Below are 22653 nucleotides of genomic sequence, written 5' to 3'. Positions count from 1 at the left end.
TTTCTCAACATTTTTTTGATTGTCCAATATAGAATTTATAGCAAACAAGGAATTTTGTACACTAGCCCGTTGTCGTATAGCTGGCCGGTAATAAAGTCACACGAAAAAAAAGTCACGGCAAAAAAGTAACAATTTGGCAAGAGGAAAAAAGTCACAGGAAAAAAGTCACAGGAAAAAAGTCACAGGAAAAAAGTCACAGGAAAAAAGTCACAGGAAAAAAGTCACAGTAACAAATCACCATTTTGCCTGGGAAAAAGTAACAGGAAAAAAGTCACGATTCTGGCCAGGAAAAAGTTACACAGGAAAAAGGTCGCAGAAAAAAATCACAATTTTGTCTAGGAAAAAAGTCAGAGAAAAAAATCACAGTAAAAAAGTCAATTCTGGCTAGGAAAAAAGTCACAGGAAAAAATTCGTAGTAGAAGTCACAATTTTGGCTAGGAAAAAAATCACAGAAAAAATTCACAGAAAAAAAGTCTCATTTTTGCTGGAAAAAAAAGTCATAGGAAAAAGTAATAAAAAGTCACACTTTTGGTTAAGGAAAAAGTCACAGTAAAAAGTCACAATTTTGGCTAGGAAAAAAAGTCACAGCAAAAAATATTCACAGTAGAAAAAAGTCACAATTTTACTAGAAAAAGTCACAGGAAAAAAGTTCCAGTAAACGCCCCAAAAGGTGGATACATACCGGGTTAAAACCCTTGGGGATCATTATCTAGGAAATATTAATGTGACTTTTTCCCAGTGACTTTTTTCTGTGACTTTTTTTACCTGGATTCGTCGTACATAGGGCTGTTTCTTGTCACAGTTCTGCCAATGGTATTTCGATAGGAAGATACAGCAGTGTTAAATTTAGTGATTTAAGTGGTTGGATAATGTGATCGAAGGCAAACACAGTATATTTTTGCTATTCAAATTCCTATTTCCACTAGTTCAGTGGTTCTTAACCTTTTTTAATATATGTACCCCTTTCAAATCAGCAGTCAATTTCCGTTTCAGCGCTAAATAACCTTTGGCCTCAATTCTGTATTCAATTCAAATTCACAAATAGCGTAAATGCGTTAACAGAATTTTTAAAGTTTCCCCTTAAAAAAGACAGACAAGGACTCAGTAGTCTTTCTCGCAAATCGTCAAAGTTTCAAAAGGGTGACTCCATGGTCCTTGATGGTGACGTCATCAGCAAGGGGCGATTTCTCGTCAAGAGGGCCCGTAGTTTACGTCCTCAGTTTTCGCAGTCGGGAATAACGAGGTGTCGTAGTGATATTGCGATCTCTCAAGACTAATCTGCTACCCGAGTTGAAGATTTTCTGTATTTTCTCGACTGAAAGTCGCTGGTTGAAGGATCTACGTGAAGTTGTGAAGATTCCTGTTCTCTGCAAAAGTTTAAGTGTCTTTTTGTTTTTACGTATTTTTCAAGATTTTCGTTAATTTAATCAAGTGTATTTCCTCTTTGTAACAGTTCGTCGTTATAGTTATTTGCCTTTTTCTTGAAGTAAGCCTTTTTCTTGAAGTAAGCCTTTTTCTTGAAGTAAGCCTTTTTCTTGAAGTAAGCCTTTTTCTTGAAGTAAGCCTTTTTCTTGAAGTAAGCCTTTTTCTTGAAGTAAGCCTTTTTCTTGAAGTAAGCCTTTTTCTTGAAGTAAGCCTTTTTCTTGAAGTAAGCCTTTTTCTATTTACATTTTAAATGTTTTAATGTATTTTTTCTGTAACAACTTACTTTACAGACAATTGTAGTGTAAATATCAGAAACCAGTATTGTTCGTTAACAAATGTTTCTTTAATCTTAAGTTTTAACATTAAACTTCAGCTATAATTATCCCTTGTTCGGCTGTTCACTCATAGGTTACGTAACTCTTAAGTAGGCTATTGGTTATTTGTACTGCAAATTTAATGTTTTCAGAATCTGGAGGTCTTTTGTGGTCCATTTAGTGCTCCATGAAGGTCAGTATTCATTCTGTAACGTAATTTGAAATTGTTTACTGAAGTTAGAATGTGCCTGTTAAAATATTGCCATAATTTTTGTGTAGATTTACTTTAGTCATTATCTGCCTTGAATCTCTTAAATTTGACATTATAAATTTAAATTCATAAGTAAATCCACTTAGTACAGCGATAAAATATTGCAGGAATTTAGTGTATAACCATTTTTTAGTGCTTTGTATCTACCTTAATCTCAGATGTATGACTATTTTTTAATTCATGATAGTAAGACTTTGAAACTGCTTTCAGGTTTTCGTGAAATCTTCAACTTCTCGAAGCAAACTACTCTTCTGAGAATTAACTGAACTCTGAATAAAGCCACGACAAGTTTTCTCCAGTTACACGAATGGGACGCACTCTTCCATTGTATGGCTTAATGGATAGTTGAGGTATGTCTTTTGCCAAACCAAAAACTTCTTTCAACTCCACCCCTACAGGGGCTTCCCCCTGTAGGGGTGGAGGAACCTCCCATATGCCATTTCCATGGGTCTTAGGACTTATGGAAAGCTGTATGGGAGGTTTTAACTAATTAAAATTCACTTTCAGGTTAAGTGAATCAATTTAGCTATTTTTAAGTGTTAACGTAGCTAATATTCCTTCAGTTTTAAAGACTAAACTGCTTAATGGAACCCTGAAGAATTTTTATTCTAGAAGTTTTGTAGTTTTGGTGCAGACTTTTTAACATTGCCTTGAATATGGAAGTAATTATAACGTAAGCTTTTAAGTATTTTAAGATATTACTTAATTTTCTTTAAGATACCCTACTTAACATACTATTTTTGAGTTTCTATTTAGAAGTAAATTTAATGTTAGGTTAAGCTTATATTTCTTGATTTAAAGATATAATTAACTTTAAGATTAACCAAAAATACCATTATTTAAGATATTAATTTCATAATTTAGCTATTAACTTAAGTTTTGCATCTGTAGTAACTTCAAAGGACCGAAACTTTCATTTTAAAAATATTTGGTATTGGTATTGCTTAGGATTAAAAGTTAACATTTTAACGTAATTTTTTTGGTATTTGGATAGGTTTCAAATCTGGTAATTCAGTTAGGTCTTGGATAGAAGTGTGATCATTTGAAATTACTTTTTTTTGTTCATAGCTGAAAAAAACTTGTTAAAATCTGTACATAGTTGAAAATTACATAGCTATGTTGTCAGTAGTTTAAACCTTATTTGAGTAGGTGATGTTAATTCCAATAATACAATAAGCAGGCCTATATTTTCACTTCAATATACAATAGACAGACCTTCGATTAGCAATGGTTTTATACAAGCTTTAAGCCTACACCAACCAGGATGACTTTTGTTGATCTGCTAATTAAGGTTAATATTTGTCTGGGAAGCTAAAGGCAGTTTATGCCACGGCTTTATTTAACCTCCCTGGCAAATTGGTCTTTAAACTCTGCATCTCTGGCGTCTTGGCCTTGTATACGGTAGATTTTGGAGTTGCCTTACTTGATAGCACTTTGTGGTACCATCTGGTTCCTTGCTTAAAAACGTTCGTTTGGTTTTTTTTCCTCTACTCTGGCCAGAGGCTTAAGTGGTTGGGTTGTATAGGAGAAAATTGGTTTAATTTCGAAGACTTCAGTTCATCAACATTAAGCTTTATTTTAATACTTTACTGATTTTCATAATCTTAGTTTTAAGTTGTTTATCATACAATATTTATAGGTTTAAACTGGATATATTTTGAACGTTTCAGTTCATCAAAGTTAACTTTATTTTGCTGGAATTAATGTTAGATATAATTTTGCTTTCATTGTTACAACAGTTTTCTGCCGCTGTTTTTTTCCTTTACAGGATATGATTACTGGTACAGTGTTATTGAGACAATGCAAACTGTGCTTCTGTTATTCAAGAACTGTTTTTAAATGAGGTGAGAATGCAGCCCGGCGTAACTGATATGCCCCAGTCCTATGCCTTAAGTTGTTTTGCATTGATCGTTCAGAGGTGTTTTGATAGTATTAGTGCATAGTTTTTGCTTTCAATAGAAATTGCAGTGTTAAGTTTGCAAGATGTAAATTCAGAATAAAATACCTAAAGTATCTTTTCAACTGTTTATCTTGACCAGTGAATATTAAATATTAAAATGGGTTTTCCCATGAGTACTTAATATTGCACATGTATTATGAACTCTCTTCTTTGTCAATAACAAATTGCAAATTGGTCAGTTTTAAGTTTCGAATAAAATAACTAAAGAACTTTTTAACCTGTTTACCTTGACAAGCGAAAGACTTTAAAAACCAGTTGGTTTTATTTTGCTGAGATTGTATTCAATGACTTTGACTTGTAATAACAGTTAAAACTGCTTTAAAAACCAGTGTTTCAGTACTGAGATTATATTCAGCAACTGACTAGCAAGTTAAAATTAGACTTTAAAAACCAGGGAGTTTTATATTGCTGAGATTATATTCAGTGGCTTTTGACTTTTAACTACTGAAGTTTAGCCTTATGTACCATAACTTAGTAATATTATTTTAAGGATAGTTACGGCGTTTTTCTTTTTGAAAACCTGGAACTTATTTTAGTTTTGTAACTTTAGAAAATCCTATCAACTGCTGATGTGATTTGGATGTTTAAGTCAGTTTGTGATAAAGGACTGAAAATTTACAGTGTGTTTTTGAATGGATTCAGTGTAAAATTTTTTTATACTTTAGTTTTAATTATAATTTCAACTGAACTTTAAAATATTTTAATTAGTATTTCCTGGTGAAACAAATAGCATTGGAACTTAAAATGCATAAATCTCATTTGGTAAAGTTCTGCACCAAAAAAAAGTTTGAAATTCATTAAGAGTATAAAACAGGTAATTATGTAATTGACATACTTAACTGTGTTCAGAAAACTAGGTTACTGTACAGTCTAAATGATATACTGATTGATTTGGGAGCCAGTTATAAGATTCATAAATCTCATTTGGTAAAGTTCTGCACCAAAAAAAAATTTTGAAATTCATTAAGAGTATAAAACGGGTAATTATGTAATTGACATACTTAACTGTGTTCAGAAAACTAGGTTACTGTACAGTCTAAATGATATACCGATTGATTTGGGAGCCAGTTATAAGATTCAGTTAAAGCAAGTGAAACTTGTGTAAAAATCTCATTTGGTCACATAATAAACCAAATTTTTTGAAATTCAGTAAGATGAGTATTGAACAGGCAATTACGTAACTGACATACTTAAATACAGTAACGGAAGCATAAACGCTTCTGAACAATGAAAAATACAAAAGATTCAGAAATTATATTTGAAAAAGAATTCTGCATGAATTGCACCAAACTATTCAAGAAGTTGGCCCTAGAATTTAAGTTGGCCCTAGAATTTAAGTTGGCCCTAGAATTTAAGTTGGCCCTAGAATTTAAGTTGGCCCTAGCATTTAAGTTGGCCCTAGCATTTAAGTTGGCCCTAGCATTTAAGTTGTCCCTAGCATTTAAGTTGGCCCTAGCATTTAAGTTGTCCCTAGCATTTAAGTTGGCCCTAGCATTTAAGTTGTCCCTAGAATTTAAGGGAAACTGCATTCAAGAAGAAACTGAAGACATTATTCAAAAACAGTACGAAGGTTCAGAAATTATATTCAAAGAAAAAAAAAAAATAAGCATTCAGATTACACGGCACCAAACCATTCAAAAATTTGTCGCCAGAATTAAATTTAGGAAAAAGGCGTTTAATAAGAAACTGAAGACTAGTTTTTATTAAAAAAAAGAAACATTAATAAACAAGAACAAATGATTCCAGAAAACCGGTAACTTTAACAAACTAATAGGGTCATCGGTTGAAGGCAATTAAGCCAAACTACTACCAGCGAGGTTAACGATTATGACGACGAGGTTGTGCTCTTTACTTTATATGCAAATATTCATATAAATATATATTTATATTAAATGTATAAATATATACAAAACTACATATGTACACACAATTATATATAATAAACATTAATTTATATACATGCTTATCCATGTAATCATGCTTATCCATGTAATCATGCTTATTACAAACTGTCTTCCGCCAGCCAGTCACTTAACGGATAACATCATCCGTCTAAATTCGTCCTAGCAATGGTACATAATGACTCAACAAATTACAGAAGAGAAGCGAGAATTAAACAGAGACACAGAGGCACGACCACTTTGCAGTATGATTCCTTGAGAGAGAGAGAGAGAGAGAGAGAGAGAGAGGGGGAGTGTAGTTCCAGAATTGTCGTTAAAATTCCGTTTCCTGTCAAACTGTCAATTCTGTCTTTTGAATAGGATGAGCCGCCTTCTGGATTGAAGATTATTTTCACCGACAAATCATCCACTGGGATATAGTGTCCATCAGGCGGCATTTGTTCAGGAATATTAAAAGTAAAAAAATAGAATTATCCATAGCCTGGCGTTTGCATTCAATCATCACTTTCTAGTGAAACTACATACGTATGGGGGTTAGTGCCGTCACTGTATATCTCATGCGGTGAACTGCAGGCATTACTTATTTGTATTATTATTACTCAGTAGATGAAACCTGTTCATATGGATCAAGCCCACCAAAGGGGCCATTGACTTGCAATTCAAGCTTCCAAAGCGTATTATTATTATTATTATTATTATTATTATTATTATTATTATTATTATTATTATTATTCAGTAGATGAAACCTATTCATATGGAACAAGCCCACCAAAGGGGCCATTGACCTGAAATTCAGGCTTCCAAAGAATATTATGGTGTTCATTAGGAAGCAGCAAAAGTCAGTAAGGTTCTTTGCGGCGTCCCTTCGGCCTCTAGCTGTGACCCATTTAATTTCTTTTTCCTGTACCTCCTTTCATATTCTCTTTCTTCCATCTTACTTTCCTCAACCCTCTCCTGACGATTGTTTCAACATTATTCTCAGCTCTGAATGACCCCATAGATCACAGCGATGGGCCTTTGGCCTAAATTTTATATTCTAGTTCCAATTCTGGTAGGGCTACGCTTTAGGAATATTTATTCTCACAAAATATTTCATCTCACAAAATCCTTTTTAATAATTTCTGTTGCCTCTCTATTCTCACAAAATCCTTTTCAATCGTTCATTGTGTGTTTCGACTCACTTCAGTAACCACCTGTTCCACAACATTTTTTTCTTCTATTTTTTTTACGCCGTTCGTTTGTCGATCTGTTATTCCGTCTGTAATCCGCAATTATATCTCCTGAAGGTAAATCCCTTCGCCCCACTCTCTCTCTCTCTCTCTCTCTCGATAACTACCTGACTCTCGCATCCGACCAGCTAATCCTCCTCGACGGAAACAAAAGCTAATCGGTTATGTCAACATGATTACCTCTCCGTGGGATTAGAGTGTTGCCCTCTCGCGGTCGCCCCGTTTATCGCGACAGGATTCAACAGCTTCCATGGGACCCTCGTTGTTGTGGATACAATGTTTACCTTGAGGACGCAGAAGCACAGTCATTCTTAAGGCAATTTTCCTCTACGTTATGATGTTGGCTTGTTTTACAGAGGCTCTGGTGCCGTATACAAAATTACACGAGTCCTTTCAAGAGAATTCGTCTTGGTTTACAATTTTACAATCGCCGCAGCTGCAACCTCTCTCATTTCTTTTACTGTACATCCGTTCATATTCTTTTTTCTTCATGTGACTTTTCACCTTCTCCAAAAATTGTTTCCTAGTGCAACTACAAAAGTTTTCTTCCTGTTACACCTTTCAAACCTTCTTACTGTCAATTTTACAACGGGAAAATAGTCCTGTGTCTTTAATTTTAGGTAAGGGGTTTGATGTGATGATTTCTAGCAATGGTGTTTGTTATCAATTTAAGCAGTGTGAGAAATTTTTGGAACTCCGGTGTGACAGGTGATTCGAGCATTGTCACAAGTTCCTGTAAAGGTCATGGGATATCTGTTTAGGTTTAGACAAGGTGGTGGGTATATTATATATATATATATATATATATATATATATATATATATATATATATATATATATATACTGTATATATATACATAGTGTGTATAATTTTATATATATAATATACAATATATATATATATATATATATATATATATATATATATATATATATATATATATATATATATATATATAAATATAAATATACACAACAATTATCTGCGTTATTGGGAACACCTACACAAACACACACATATACATTCATATACATTCAATGAGAGAGAGAGAGAGAGAGAGAGAGAGAGAGAGAGAGATTTGTGTGCTTTCCTATAGCAAATGAAATACCATTAATTTAACATAATAACCTTGTAGAGATATAAACCAATTTCTTGAGAGAGAGAGAGAGAGAGAGAGAGAGAGAGAGAGAGAGAGAGAGAGAGAGAGAGAGAGAGAGAGAGAGAGGTAAGTAAATTTCCCCTATGATTAGAAATATCTTTACTTTCTTGTAGGTGAAAATCAAATCAAGCGTCAGTCTCTTGGCCCATACGAAAACCAGAAAAAGTCCAACGCATCTCTTAGATGCGTTGAACCTGAACATACCTTAATTACCGAAAATTAGGCACCTTAGTACTCACTGTTTCTCACAGGGATTGAATTCCGCCCACAGATTTATGACTCGATAAGCTAGCTGGTCAATTTTCGATCTCCAATCTCGAGCGAGAGAGACAGTTGGAACAAAGCCTAGGGGATCCTCTCTCTCTCTCTCTCTCTCTCTCTCTCTCTCTCTCTCTCTCTCTCTCTCTCTCTTGATGTCAGCTTTACGTTCCAGGAAATTTCGGGAAGTCTTGGGACAAAGTCGAATTTTCATAGGTAATTTAATAGGCTTTTCCGTAGATCAAATTTCATTCCTCGTAATTTTTATTGTGCGTTTTGCTGCCTCTTACTTCTTTCTAATGAACACCATAATGTTCTTTGGAAGCTTGAAGAATTTCGAGTCAGTGGCCCCTTTGGTGGGCTTGTTCCATATGAATAGGTTTCATCTAATAATAATAATACCTTCAGTTACTTCTTTCTAATTAACACTTCTTTGTAAGCTTGAATTTCAAGTCAGTGACCCCTTTGGTGGGCTTGTTCCATATGAATAGGTTTCATCTACTGAATAATAATAATAATAATAATAATAATAATAATAATAATAATAATAATAATAATAATAATAATTAAAAGGTAGCCTTTCCCCTTGCAGCATTATATAGAATGTTGATGCCATTAAGTAGCTTGTGTAACAAGTTGTAATGGTTTAGACATTTGAATGATCAAACTTTGTAAACAGGGACTCAGTTTTTCCGAATGCTATATACGTAATCTGAACGTTGTACATATCATATGTACATAGCATTATATATGTCTGTACAATAAACTTTGTGAAGAGGGAATTAGATTTATGAATATGGCAATATTTAATTTATGCTGGTTAAATATTTAACTTTTACTTTTATTACGTGGAAACTCTGGCGAACATTACAGTTAAGTTAAGGTGAACTATCAAAGATTATTCCTTTCGCTTTGATTAACCAAAAACGTGTCATTTACAGCGATTGTCAGAGCTCATTTCTCATTCAGATGTTGTCAGTTTTCCCTTAGAAAAGTGAAGTTTATCATGCTACAATGAATTATCAGAGACCACAAGACCTCCAACCGCCCCCAAAAAAAAAAAACCGAATTTGAGGTCTGACCCCATTTTGTGGTCCCAGTCATTCTCTCAAAGTAGATTACGCCAATTTTGACCAATAACAAGACATTGAAGGTCATTACTGAATATGGCGAAAATATTTGGCAGTCAATGTGGACCATAATTACCTATTGTTCAGGATGTTATTATAATTATTATCACGACTCTACCTGCAAATTTGGGCGATATAGACTTTTCCCATCATGTTTCTGTCTGTGTTCTGTTAATGTCTGTCAGATTTGAATGATTTCAGTCAGACTTTCTCGGTAAGCCATCACGAGTGAGTGTGAATCCCCGCAGTGCGGTGCACTGTAAGCGTTTTTAAAGGTTCTTTGCAGTGTTCCTTCCTTAGGCCTCTAGCTGCTACAATCCATTCATATTGTCTTTCTTCCATTTTGCTGTCCATCTCCTCCTAACAATGATTTCATAGTGCGTCTGCAAAAGGTTTTCCTCCTGTTACAGCTTTCAGTTATTTCCAGCGCTGAATGACCTCATAGGTCCCAGTGCTTGGCCTTTGGCTGAAATTCTGTATTCAGTTCCATTCCGTTCCAGTCCTGCGAGTTGAAACGTTTACATTCTGGAACTTGGGTGTGCATGAAAAGGGGGTTGGGTGTTGGGGGTTTTGGGGGGGGGGGCCGGTTGTCCGACCCTTATTACACGCTTAACTTTGGAAATGAATCTTTACTGGTTTACCAATATTCTCATATTGCTAATCATCATTATTGTTATTGCGTTAGTGTACCGTAATTAAACAGTACCTTTTATTTATCGTTTTTCATGAATATAAATGTATTTATGTACTTTTATTTTATATATGTATATATATATATATATATATATATATATATATATATATATATATATATATATATATATATATATATATATATATATATATATATATATATATATATATATATATATATATATAAAACCATCACAACATCTAACGACAAAAAATAAATAAATAAGTAAATAAACAACTAAATATACATATAAAATAACATTAAGAATTATAAAAAATAAAAACTCTACGGAATTCTCAGTCCGAATCACGACATCCTCAGTCAAGGTCTGTATTCTCTAGACCAGTGGTTTTCAACCTTTTTGTGCCCATGACCCATTTTTGGCATCCCTAAATACTCATGGCCCATTGCCCTTCAGAACTGTGTGATGATGATAATAAAATTATTATAAAGCATTTTCAGAACACTGCAGTAGTTTTGCATTTCATGGAATTATTTTTCAGAGCACTTTTTAGTTATGCATTTTCATTTATGAAAGAAAGCATTGGCCTGCAGTTACTTTAAAAAAATTGTCATTTTTTAAATATTATTTTGAAGATGCCCGTGGCATGGCCCACAGGTTGAAAACCACTGACATTCAGGCTTTTGTTTGTTCATCCGTGTACTTTTACGTAATTAGTGATTAACTGATTGATTGTGGCTACTAAAACTGACGTCAAAAACGTAATTAGAGAAGCTACTGATAGTTTCCCTGCAAGATATCTAATTCTGATCTTGTTGCCATTGTTAATATATTTGACGAACATGCGTTTTTTATTCCCAGTTCATCACCTTTAATTTAACTTATATACATTTATATTCATTTATTGATTATATCCCTTTACGTGAGTTTATATTATCTTCTCAGGCAGCTGGATGAAAGGGAGAGTCATGATGGTAAATGCTGTTAAGCCTTTATTTATTTATATAAAATTTATTTTTATCTTAACTTGCACTCCTCTGTTCATCTGTTTAAGTGAAAAAGAGAATCATTGTTCATTCTGTTACGCCTTTACACCTTTCTTTATTCACTCATTTATTTGTTTTTTATCTTATATGGCTGACCAACCCGGTGCTGCCTGGGAAAACTCTGAACGACAGTCTACCTGTAGGGGGAGGGAAAAGGGAAAGAGGAGGGGGAGGGGGAAGGAAGAGGGAAAAGGAGGGGAAAGGGGAGGGGAGGGAGAAGGGGGAAGGGGAGGGGTTTGTGTTGAAAATCCGACTGACAGTTCTATTTTTTTTCATGGAAGATTCACCCTGCTGTGGTGAGTGTCCCTTTTACCCAGGTATTACTGTGCTGTCTGTCACCTTTAACCAGGTATTACTGTGCTGTCTGTCCCCTTTAACCAGGCATTACTGCGCTGTCTGTCACCTTTAACCAAGTATTACTGTGCTGCCTGTCCCTTTAATCCAGGTATTACTGTGCTGTCTGTCCCCTTTAACCAGGTATTACTGTGCTACCTGTCTCTTTTATCCAGGTATTACTGTGCTATGTCCCTTTTATCCAGATATTACTGTGCTACCTGTCTCTTTTATCCAGGTATTACTGTGGTGACTGGAAAGCATTTTCAGTAATACATTTATATGGTCTTGAGTACATGAAATTGGGTATGATAAACCAGTAGAGTTTATTTACCACATAAGTTACAAAGGGAAGGGGAAAGGTGATGGGGGAAGGGGAAGGGGGCGGGGTTACAGCTTTGAAACCTACCCTATTATCTAAGTTGGGTCAAATGATGGCCATGTGTCAAATTTTGTCTAGATTGGTCAAGCGGTTTGGACTTCTATAGCGCACAAATATACAAAAAAATGTACAAACATTCACTTTTGTGTATAAGATTTTTATCTTAAGGGTTTCTCTTTGTTTGGGTTCCACAGCTTCATCTGTTTATTCCTTCACTCCCTCCTTCATCTGTTTATTTCTTAACTCCCTCCTTCACCCGTTTATTCCTTCACTCCCTCCTTCATCTGTTTATTCCTTCACTCCTTCCTTTATCTGTTTATGCCTTCACTCCCTCCTTCATCTGTTTATTCCTTCACTCCCTTCTTCGTCTGTTTATTCCTTCAATCCTACCTTCATCTGTTTATTCCTTCACTCCCTCCTTCATCTGTTTATTCCTTCACTCCCTCCTTCATCTGTTTATTCCTTCACTCCCTCATTTCTGTTTATTCCTTCCCTCCTTTCATCTGTTTATTCCTTTCACTCCTTCCTTCACTCCCTCCTTCATCTGTTTATTCCTTCACTCCCTCCTTCATCTGTTTATTCCTTCACTCCCTCCTTCATCTGTTTATTCCTTCACTCCCTCCTTCATCTGTTTGTTAAGCCTTTATTTATTTATGGATTCACTTTTAATCTTAACTGGTTACTATTTGTTTGAGTTTCATTCCTTCATCTGTTTATTCCTTCACTCCTTCCTCCATCTGTTTATTCCTTCACTCCCTCCTTCATCTGTTTATTCCTCCACTCCCGCAGACGCGAAGCCATAACCTTATACGCATTCTAACCGGGACGGCGGCTAAGGAGCGTCCCACGAAACCGGTCTTTATAATAAGGCAGCCGTTGGAGCGAGGTCCAGCCGCATCTGGGTAATTTGGCCGTTTATTGCCGCAATGAGGATCTAATAACGGGAGTAATGATGGAAGCAGGTGGAGGAGGTTCTCTCCCTTCTCCTCAACACTCGTGTAACCTCCGGGATCTTAAGGGCGCTTCCCTCCCGAAGGAGGTTGATGGGTTTCCGCCCTTGCGCGACGGGCTGGTAAGGGCTCTTTTCGCCTCGCCGCCGCGTCCAGAGGGTTGGTCGGAGGTATACCCGCTGGTGCTATCAGTGATCAGAAAGTTGTAAAAGTGTCTGAAGGTACGTTTTTAGGGTCGTGCCGAGGCTCGGCCCGGCTGCCGAAAGGTGTTGACAAATATTTCAGACTTAGTCGATATATTACCGCCGTCTCGGCGCTAATTAACTGCTGGGCGGACAACGCTCGATTCTTCTTCTTCTTCTTCTCCTCCTCCTCATTCCTCCTCCTCCTCCTTCCTCTCTCTCTCTCTCTCTCTCTCTCTCTCTCTCTCTCTCTCCTCCTCCAGTTCCTCCTCACTTTTCTGCCGTTTCTAAATCGTCCTCCTCTCATTATCATGCCGTTCCTCCTTTTCCTTGGATGGTGGGTGGAAGTCATTCTCTCTCTCTCTCTCTCTCTCTCTCTCTCTCTCTCTCTCTCTCTCTCTCTCTCCTCTCTTTCTTCTTAAATTCCTCCTCCTCCTCATCCTCCTTTTCCTATTCCTCCTCCTCCTCCTCTCTCTCTCTCTCTCTCTCTCTCTCTCTCTCTCTCTCTCCTCCTCTCTCCTCCTCCTCCTCCTCCTCTTTCTTCTTAAAATCCTCTCTCTCTCTCTCTCTCTCTCTCTCTCTCTCTCTCTCTCTCTCTCTCCCTTCTTTAAATTCCTCCCCACATTATCATGCCGTTTCTCGTCGTCCCACCTCTTCCGTCATTATCGCTCGTTGTTCCCCCCTTTCTTCGGATGCTGCAGGTGGTGGAATAGTGAGGAACAGTAATTACAGTACATAACCAGTTCATTGTTTGGTGAGCTTGCGAGGAGCCGCTGGTACTGTGGTATTAATGGCCCTTTTCCAATTACAAATGGATTTATGTTTTCCTTAACGTTTTCACGTTTTTGGTTTTCTGGAGAAGAAAATTATTGTGCCGGGTTTGTCTGTCCGTCCGCACTTTTTTCCGTCCGCACTTTTTCTGTTCGCACTTTTTTCTGTCCGCCCTCAGATCTTTAAAACTACTGCGGCTAGAGGGCTGCGAATCGGGATGTTGATCATCCACCCTCCAATCGTCCAACATACCAAATTGTAGCCCTCTAGCCTCAGTAGTTTTTATTTTATTGAAGGTTAAAGTTAGCCATAATCGTGCTTCTGGCAACGCAACAAGACAGGCCACCACCACGGCCGGCTGAGAGTTTCATGGGCCGTGGCTCATACAGCATTACACCGAGACCACCGAAAGATAGATCAGTTTTCTGTGGCATTGATTATGCGCTGTACAGAAAACTCGACTGCGCCGAAGAAACTTCGGCGCATTTTTAACTTGTTCTTTCATTTTTCGGAAGAACGTTGTCCCAATATTTTCCTGATACTGATTACTCATCTCAGGGTGGTTTATGTATACATAATGCATGGGTGGTTTATATACATACATGCATACATACATAATTTTTCATTCTTTTCTCGTCAAAAGGTTTATATTGCCTCTGCCTCTCCTCTGAGAGTTCTACGTTGATCGTTTTAAATAATTTTTTCTGAATTATTCCCTGAATTATTTCCTGATACTATTGACTCATCTCAGGGTGGTATTATACATAAATACATGCATATCTACATACATACACGTATTTCTAATCACTACAAAGTCCTCTGAACTTCTTGAAGTCATGATTAAAAACTGATCAATATAAAAACTCAAGAACATACATACTTGTACATACTCCCAGCCAATATATTATAGTACACAGGTTTTGTACACATTTAAAACTGAACATCACGAACAAAGCTGCAATTTGGGACCTGTAAAAGAAGAAGAATCAGAAGGAGAAGAAGAAGGAGGAGAAGAAACAGCCGAATTCTTTAGCGGGGAGAGAATACCTGCTTAATTAGTCAGCTGTTCTCCTTAGGTAAATCAGGGAAGAGTTCACCATTCGATCCGAGATAAAAATTGCTTATAAGATTCGCCCTTTCAAGTCCGTAACCACTTAGCCGCATTCTTAATAATGTACACTGACTATTCTCCTCTATTCTTAACTCTCTCTCTCTCTCTCTCTCTCTCTCTCTCTCTCTCTCTCTCTCTCTCTCTCTCTCTCTCTCTCTCTCTCTCTCTCTTTTTCCTTACAGTTGTCTGGTGAGGTCGTTCCCTTCTCAAATAGCTGTGATTGAGAAATGTGTTTCTGTCCCTACTGGTTTTGCTGTCCGTTTGAACCCATTCTTGAGATGTTTACCTTCGCTTCCATGAAGACTTTGAGTGTCTTGGGGTCGTGGTTTGATAACGTGCAGGCCATGACTTCATGGCTGGAAGGCAAAAGCAACGGAGCTTGGTAGGAAGGCTGAGAATATAGACAACTTAGGACGGAAGGCTAGCAATGGGTGCAACTTAGAAGTGAGGCTACCAATGAATGCAGCTTAGAAAGGAGGCTACGAATGAATACAACTCGGAAGTGAGGCTGCGAATAAATACAACTTAGAATAGAGGCTACCAATAAATACATCTTAGAAGTGAGGCTATCAATGAATACAACTTAGAAGTGAGGCTGCGAATGAGCACAACTTAGAATAGAGGCTACCAATAAATACAGCTTAGAAGGGGGCTACCAATGAATACAACTTAGAAAGGAGGCTACCAATGAATACAACATGGAAGTGAGGCTACCAATGAATACAACATGGAAGTGAGGCTACCAATGAATATAACTTAGAAGTGAGGCTACCAATGAATACAACTTAGAAGAGAAACTACCAATGCATACAACTTAGAAGTGAGGCTACAAGAATACAACTTAGAAGCGAGGCTACGAATGAATACAACTCAGAAGCGAGGCTACGAATGAATACAACTTAGATGTGAGGCTATCAATGAATACAACATAAAATTGTGCAGATTTTGTTAGGCAAGTAAATAGCATTTCTTCAACTAAGGATTTCTTTGATCAAGTAAGTGCAGATGAAATACTTTGAGGTTATATAAAAGACTGTTTATCCTTACTGCTTTCGTTGAAGAGTCATTCTGACCGTCCCAATTTTTCATACCTAATTTCAGTGTTGAATCATCATGGCTATAAGACGCCATGACTTTGCTGATAGAAAAATATCAGTCAGGAAATGGAATAAAACGATAAAGGTTTATTGGAATAAAGTCGTAAGTTTAATATCAAGTTCAGAAACTAGTCATAACTTTAAGGTCAGTATCATTCTATGGTATAAAGACAATCCATTGTTGCCAAGACGTCATGTTTCATGACAGTTTTGAATCTACAGTTTTATGGTTTTCGTTGAAGTGAGAATGGATTCACTATAATATACTTTTAATTTGTCAAATTTGTGCCTTTCTTTATTTTCCAATTGTTATATCTGTTCTCTCTACATGACGCGACTAACTGGGATCACTTCGATCTTTTTTTTGTCACTAAATCAAACTTTGCTTTGTGGCATTTTTATAGTTTCTCCACATTTATCGTATTTTACCTTAATTCTTATTCTGTATGCAGTTCAACTAAGCGAACAATTCATCTAGGAAATCTCACCTATTTTTTTTTCGCATTCAACATCAATATTTCACTCCAATAAAGGAGAGTCAGTTCAACAGTCCTCAAAATTCCTCCTTTTTTAGAGCTGTTTTGCTACCTTTCTTGCTCAGAGTCTCTCATGCTTGCACACAAACTATATATATATATATATATATATATATATATATATATATATATATATATATATATATATATATATATATATATATATATATATATATATATAAGGCAATTGCTTACCCCATACAAAAATGGAAAAAAGCACGTTAAAGAAGAAGAAGAAGAAGAAGATATATATATGATATACACACACACACACACACACACACATATATACATACATACATCATAGAATATAAATCTAAAGGACCTCCATTTAAAAGTGGAAAAACGTTCAATTGCAATATAATAAAGAAAAAGCACATTAAAAGAAGAAGAAGAAGAAGAAGAATTTAAGAAATCCTACGTATGACCTCAGCATCTCGTGGTTGACACAACACAGTCCTATGTCCAAGAGACAGCCAGACAGACAAACTAACAGACAAATTATTCAAATCCCAAAGACAAATAGAAGAAGCACGGGTCTCATGATACGAGTAAACGCAGGATAATACCCGGTGTCTTCGCCGAAGACGGATGGCCACGCGACCTCTGGTATAATGGATTTTTCTCTCTCGTTCCTCTCCTCCTGCCCTGAACTGAAGGCTCTCTAGGGCAAGGCTGTAGAGCTTGATTGGGAAACCGGAGGGCGTCGGGGAGAGCTGAAGGGAGAGAGAGAGAGAGAGAGAGAGAGAGAGAGAGAGAGACAACGCTGAATGGAACAGGATGAAACCCATTAAAGTCACAATTGCATTGGAAAGCTTCGGTTTTCGGGTGGTTGGTGGAATGGACGGAAACGAGAGAGAGAGAGAGAGAGAGAGAGAGAGAGAGAGAGAGAGAGAGAGAGAGAGAAACGCTTTATTGTGCAGGAAACTTACCAGAGCACAGCACAACAGCAGCAGGCAGCCCAGACGCGGTACGCTTATGAGGGAAAAAACCCTCTGTAATGAATGACACTGGGCGTCATGTTATGCATACCTTTTCAACCCTAATTGATTACTAAACAAAAGTCATTCTTCCGGGGTGATACGGTACTGAGGCATTGTTACGAAACCGATTCCAAGCTGGTATTTCACACTCAATTGAGAACCTGCTTTCATGAAGAAAACAAGTAAAAATGCGCCGAAGTTTCTTCGGCGCAATCGAGTTTTCTGTACAGCCGCTACATCCTATATAATCAAGGCCAACGAAAATAGATCTGTCTTTCGCTGGTGTCGGTATAATGCTGTATGAGCCGCGGACCATGAAACTTGAACCACGGTACGATGGTGGCCTAGCTATATCGTTGCCAGAAGCACGATTATGGCTCACTTTAACCTTAAATGAAATAAAAACTACTAAGGCTAGAGGGCTGCAATTTGGTATGTTTGATGACTGGAGGGTGGATGATCAACATACCAATTGGCAGCCCTCTAGCCTCAGTAGTTTTTAAAATCTGAGGGGGGACAGAAAAAGTGCGGACGGTCAGACAAAGCCGGCACAATAGTTTTCCTTTACAGAAAACTAAGAAGGAAAATAGTTGAATATCAGATGTCAGCTTCATTTTCCTTATTGATTTTAGAAATTAGTGAAGGATATTGGGTGAGTTAGAATCACATTAGGCCTTCCTCTGATTTAATTTTAGGCATTAAAGTCATTATCCAGTATTAGAGAGAGAGTCTTTTCAGCAAATTGTGGAAAACTGAATTAGTCAGGAGTAAACTTCATTATTCAAGAAAAGTTTCAATATATTTATAGTTACAACCGATTCCTCCCTTTAGGGGGATATTGCCGTCAGTGCACCTCACGGGATGCACTGTAGGCATTACTAAAGGTTCTTTGCAGCGTCCCTTCGGCCCCTTGCTGCAACCCCTTTCATTCCTATTACTGTGCCTCAGTTCATATTCTCTTTATTCCATCTCATTTCCAGCCTCTCCTAACAATTGTTGCATGGTGCAATTGCGAGGTTTTCCTCACGTTACACCTTTCAAACCTTTACTCTCAATTTCCTTACCAGCGCTGAATGACCTCATATGTCCCGGTGCTTGGCCTTTGGACTAAGCTCGATATTCCATTCCATTCCGCAACCGATTCGCAAGGACGCGAAACTACAAACACCATTTGGCAACGCACAAATATTTACGTAATTTACGTAACCACGAGGACTCCTCGAGCTGGGAAAACAAGAACGAAGAAGAAGAACGCGTTCCACAAAAAACGAAGAACAAGGAAGAACAAAGAACATTAAAGAACACTGTCGTCCCAAAACACACACACACACGGATCTATTCTCCGACTTCAAAACAATCTCGATGTCAGGCAACGAATCATGTCAGGGGCGATAAAGCTCCGACTAGCACGATCCCTTTGATAACAGGTTATCCTCCCTGATAACTATAATCTCCCTAACCAGGCAGAAAATTATACATTGGAAACTCATTCGATTGATCCTATCGTTAAATGAGTTCATGACTGGCCAATCACAGGCCTCCGTCCGTCCATAGACTCGTTTCAGGACACACGACCTTCCTTCTTTTGTTTTCTTACGCTCTCCGTGTTCCGTTGAGATTGGCTGGAGGTGCCAATTATTATTTTGGGGGATTGGTGTGTGCGTCCTTGTGGTATTTCGGTTTTCGAGTTGTGCGAGATGTTTTGCATACGTGAGCAAGTATGCTTAATCGTTTGTGTATGTGCGTGTGCGTGCGTGTGTATATGTATGTATGTATGTAATATATGTATATATATTATATATATTTATGTACGTATGTATATGTGTGTGTAATGTGTATACATGTGTGCATTTTTGTCATTTATACACGCGTGACGCTTGTATGTTTCTGAAATATTAAGCCACAAATATCATTTGATGTCGAATTCACTAAGCACCGAGAATAACTTACACCTATGGGGAATTATAGTTGAAATAATAAGAATATATATATATACACTTTCTCCCTCTTATGAGAAAGGAAGGTGTCAGTATAAATTTGTACGTGTAAATGCCAGCTGATCACGTTCCGGCCTTTTCAGAAAGCATAATCTCAGTTTAGACTTCTATTTGGTGATATTGGTTCAGTTATACCAGTCGACGTTCCTAAAATCAAGGAATTTCTAGAGTTGCTCCCTCTTAGGAGGGTAGTGCACCTCACATGGTGCACTGTAGGCATTACTAAAGGTTTTTTGCAGCGTTCCTACTTCAAACTTCAGACATGGTAAATCATATTGACTCATTGCAGAACATATTTTGCAGTTCCAATTATTATTATTATTATTATTATTATTATTATTATTATTATTATTATTATTATTATTATTATTATTAGATGAAACCTATTCATATGAACAAGCACACCAAAGGGGCCATTGAGTTGAAATTCAAGCTTCCAAAGAATATTATGGTGTTCATTAGGAAGAACTAAGAGGAGGTAAAGGGAAATATAGAAAAAAAGAGATCTCACTTATTAAAAAATAAAAAAAAATTAACAAATAGATAAAAATGTATTAAAATGCAAGGCGAATAGTATTAGGGTAGTAACGCATTGCACCTTCGCTTGAACTTCTGAAGAAGTTCCAATTGCAAGATTTTTACCGTCTACGTAAAAAGTTACAAAAGGCTTTACGCAACAAACATTTCTTCTTTTTCTAAACATATCATTGTTTTTGTGAGTGGTTTTCATTGGCTTAAAGTTCCTCGTGGTACCTCACTTCTTTCTCTCTCTCTTCACGTTTCCCAAATCCTTTCATTTTCTCCCTTTTTGCTTTAATTTATCGTTATCTTCGGTCGAACCAATCGATTTGTTTCCCTTCCCGAGACCTTCCGGTACTGCCGAGAGCGGTTAAGTCAGTAAATAGCTCTTTTGTTTCAACTTGTCCAACTGGTTAATGGCCCTGTCTTCACCTGTATTTATCTTCTGCCTTCCCTTGAAGACCAATCTCCTCCTCCTCCTCCTCCTCCTCCTCCTCCTCTCCACCCTTTTGTCCACGAGTATTGTCCACCTCTTTAGCGTGTTTGGTCTATTTTTCCTTTATATTCTCCCTTTTTTAGTGTTTTCCAGTCTTATTTTTAGACCTTCGGCGTTTCCCACATCATCAGCCCGAACGACTCGAGAGAGAAGGGAGTCCAGAGGAGTTTCTTTGAGGAGTTCCTTTGAGGAAGGGCGAATTACCATAAGCTCATTGGCTCTTAAACGCCGTTCAATTACTTAAACCCACTTGCAAACAAAAGGTAGGACAGACTGGAAGAGACGGCGGACTATATAACAAGTTCAACCGCAGACTTCAGCGCAAAACAAAGATCGTCCGCTATAAATCTGTCAGTCCTGCCGACTCTCATCCTTCTCCTGTCCTTGCGTCCTTTTCTTTCGGACGGAAAAGTTAAAAAGGGGGATGAGAAGAGGGGCCTTTAATGACCCTCTGGAAAGGAGTAAGCAAATGTCTCCTAACATAAAACGTGGAGGGGATTCAAAAGGATCTTTGTTGGCTCGCGATCAAGGGGACTTTTTTAATGGCAAAACCGTAGACCTAATCCACAGCAGATTTTTCTGAGGAGAAAAGATTTGGAATTTTTTTTTTTCTTTACATACAATTCTAGTTAAGGTTGTGGGGGTGCGGGGGCGGGGGGTTTACCCAATATGTAGTTTGAACATTCACGAAGGGGATCATTATCATTATTATTCCTAAATGAGGATGCTTTCTTACGCAACATGCAGAATTTTGTCAACATGCCCAGCACATAGCCGTGGAAAAACGAAAATGCAAGGCTATCCGAATGTTTAGTAGAACTAAATGCATTTTACAGATAAATAAATCAGTCAAACAAGGTCATGGTTTAGAGTCATCGACACGGCCTAAGCTTTTAGAACAACCAGCGTAAGGCATCTAAACATGGCACCCGAAAAAGTGGGTTCTACTTCAAAAGTAGCTACTTCAGAAGTAGTATTCGATTCGACACAAGCAATTAAAAAATGCGCCTAAGAAACAAGCGAGTTTTCTGTACAGCGTATAATGCTGTATGAAACTCTCAGCCACGGCCCATGAAACTCTCACCCGCCGCCCATGAAACTTTCAGCCACGGCCCGGTGGTGGCCTGTGTTGTTGGCTCCTATAGCGGTGCCAGAAGCACGATCATGGCTAACTTTAACCTTAAATCAAATACAAACTACTGAAGCTAGAGGGCTGCAATTTGGTATGTTTGATGATTGGAGGGTGGATGATCAACATACCAATTTGCAGCCCTCTAACCTCAGTCGTTTTTAAGATCTGAGGGCGGACAGAAAAAGTGCGGACGGACAGACAAAGTCGGCACAATAGTTTTCTTCTTTAGAAAATTAAAAAATAATTGTTATTCGTTACTTGTTTTGCTATTACAGGTGATATTTGAAGAGTCTTTGAGGGCACATTTGCTTAGGACTTTCGTTTCAATTTCCGGTTGTCCTACATAATGTAGATTCTACCAAAATGCACCCCGTAGAAGGGTATTGTCGTCAGAGAGCACCTCATGCGGTGCACTGGAGGCATTGCTTAAGGTTTTTTTTTGCGGCGTTCCCATGAATGACCTCTTAGGTCCCAGCGCTTGGGAAAACTAGAGTCACAAACAAGTCTCTGAATCTCGTGTATCAGTTGTCTTATTTTGTTCAGATTTCTCGCTTTCTAGCCTGTTATATCATCAGCCAAAATGCAATCTAAATCCTCTTCATATATTAAATCATAGAAGTCTATTAATGGCGTTATTGAATCCAAAGAACAATTGACTTTTTTGCAGTCAGATTCCTCGACAGTTTGCAGTCAGTTATACGATAACCTCAAAATCCTAAACCTGCTTTATATATTAAATCATTTAAGTCTGATTTCTGTAACTGTTAGTTGGTGCACAAAGAACGCCACTTCCTGCGCCTCTGAGCAAACGTAT

General features: G+C 37.4%; 1 long non-coding RNA gene across 1 annotated transcript; it reads left to right on the top strand.

The window, feature by feature from the left end:
* The first annotated feature begins 1422 nt into the window (after positions 1-1422).
* On the top strand, positions 1423-4607 carry LOC136856464 (uncharacterized). The gene is made up of 3 exons (XR_010858345.1): positions 1423-1932; positions 2221-2360; positions 3779-4607. It is a non-coding gene; the product is annotated as an uncharacterized lncRNA (long non-coding RNA).
* The last annotated feature ends 18046 nt before the right edge of the window (positions 4608-22653 follow it).

Source organism: Macrobrachium rosenbergii, chromosome 36 (assembly GCF_040412425.1).
Source record: "Macrobrachium rosenbergii isolate ZJJX-2024 chromosome 36, ASM4041242v1, whole genome shotgun sequence".
Lineage (NCBI taxonomy): Eukaryota > Metazoa > Arthropoda > Malacostraca > Decapoda > Palaemonidae > Macrobrachium > Macrobrachium rosenbergii.
Note: the sequence above shows the minus strand (reverse complement) of the source record. Positions and strands in the feature narration are given on the sequence as shown.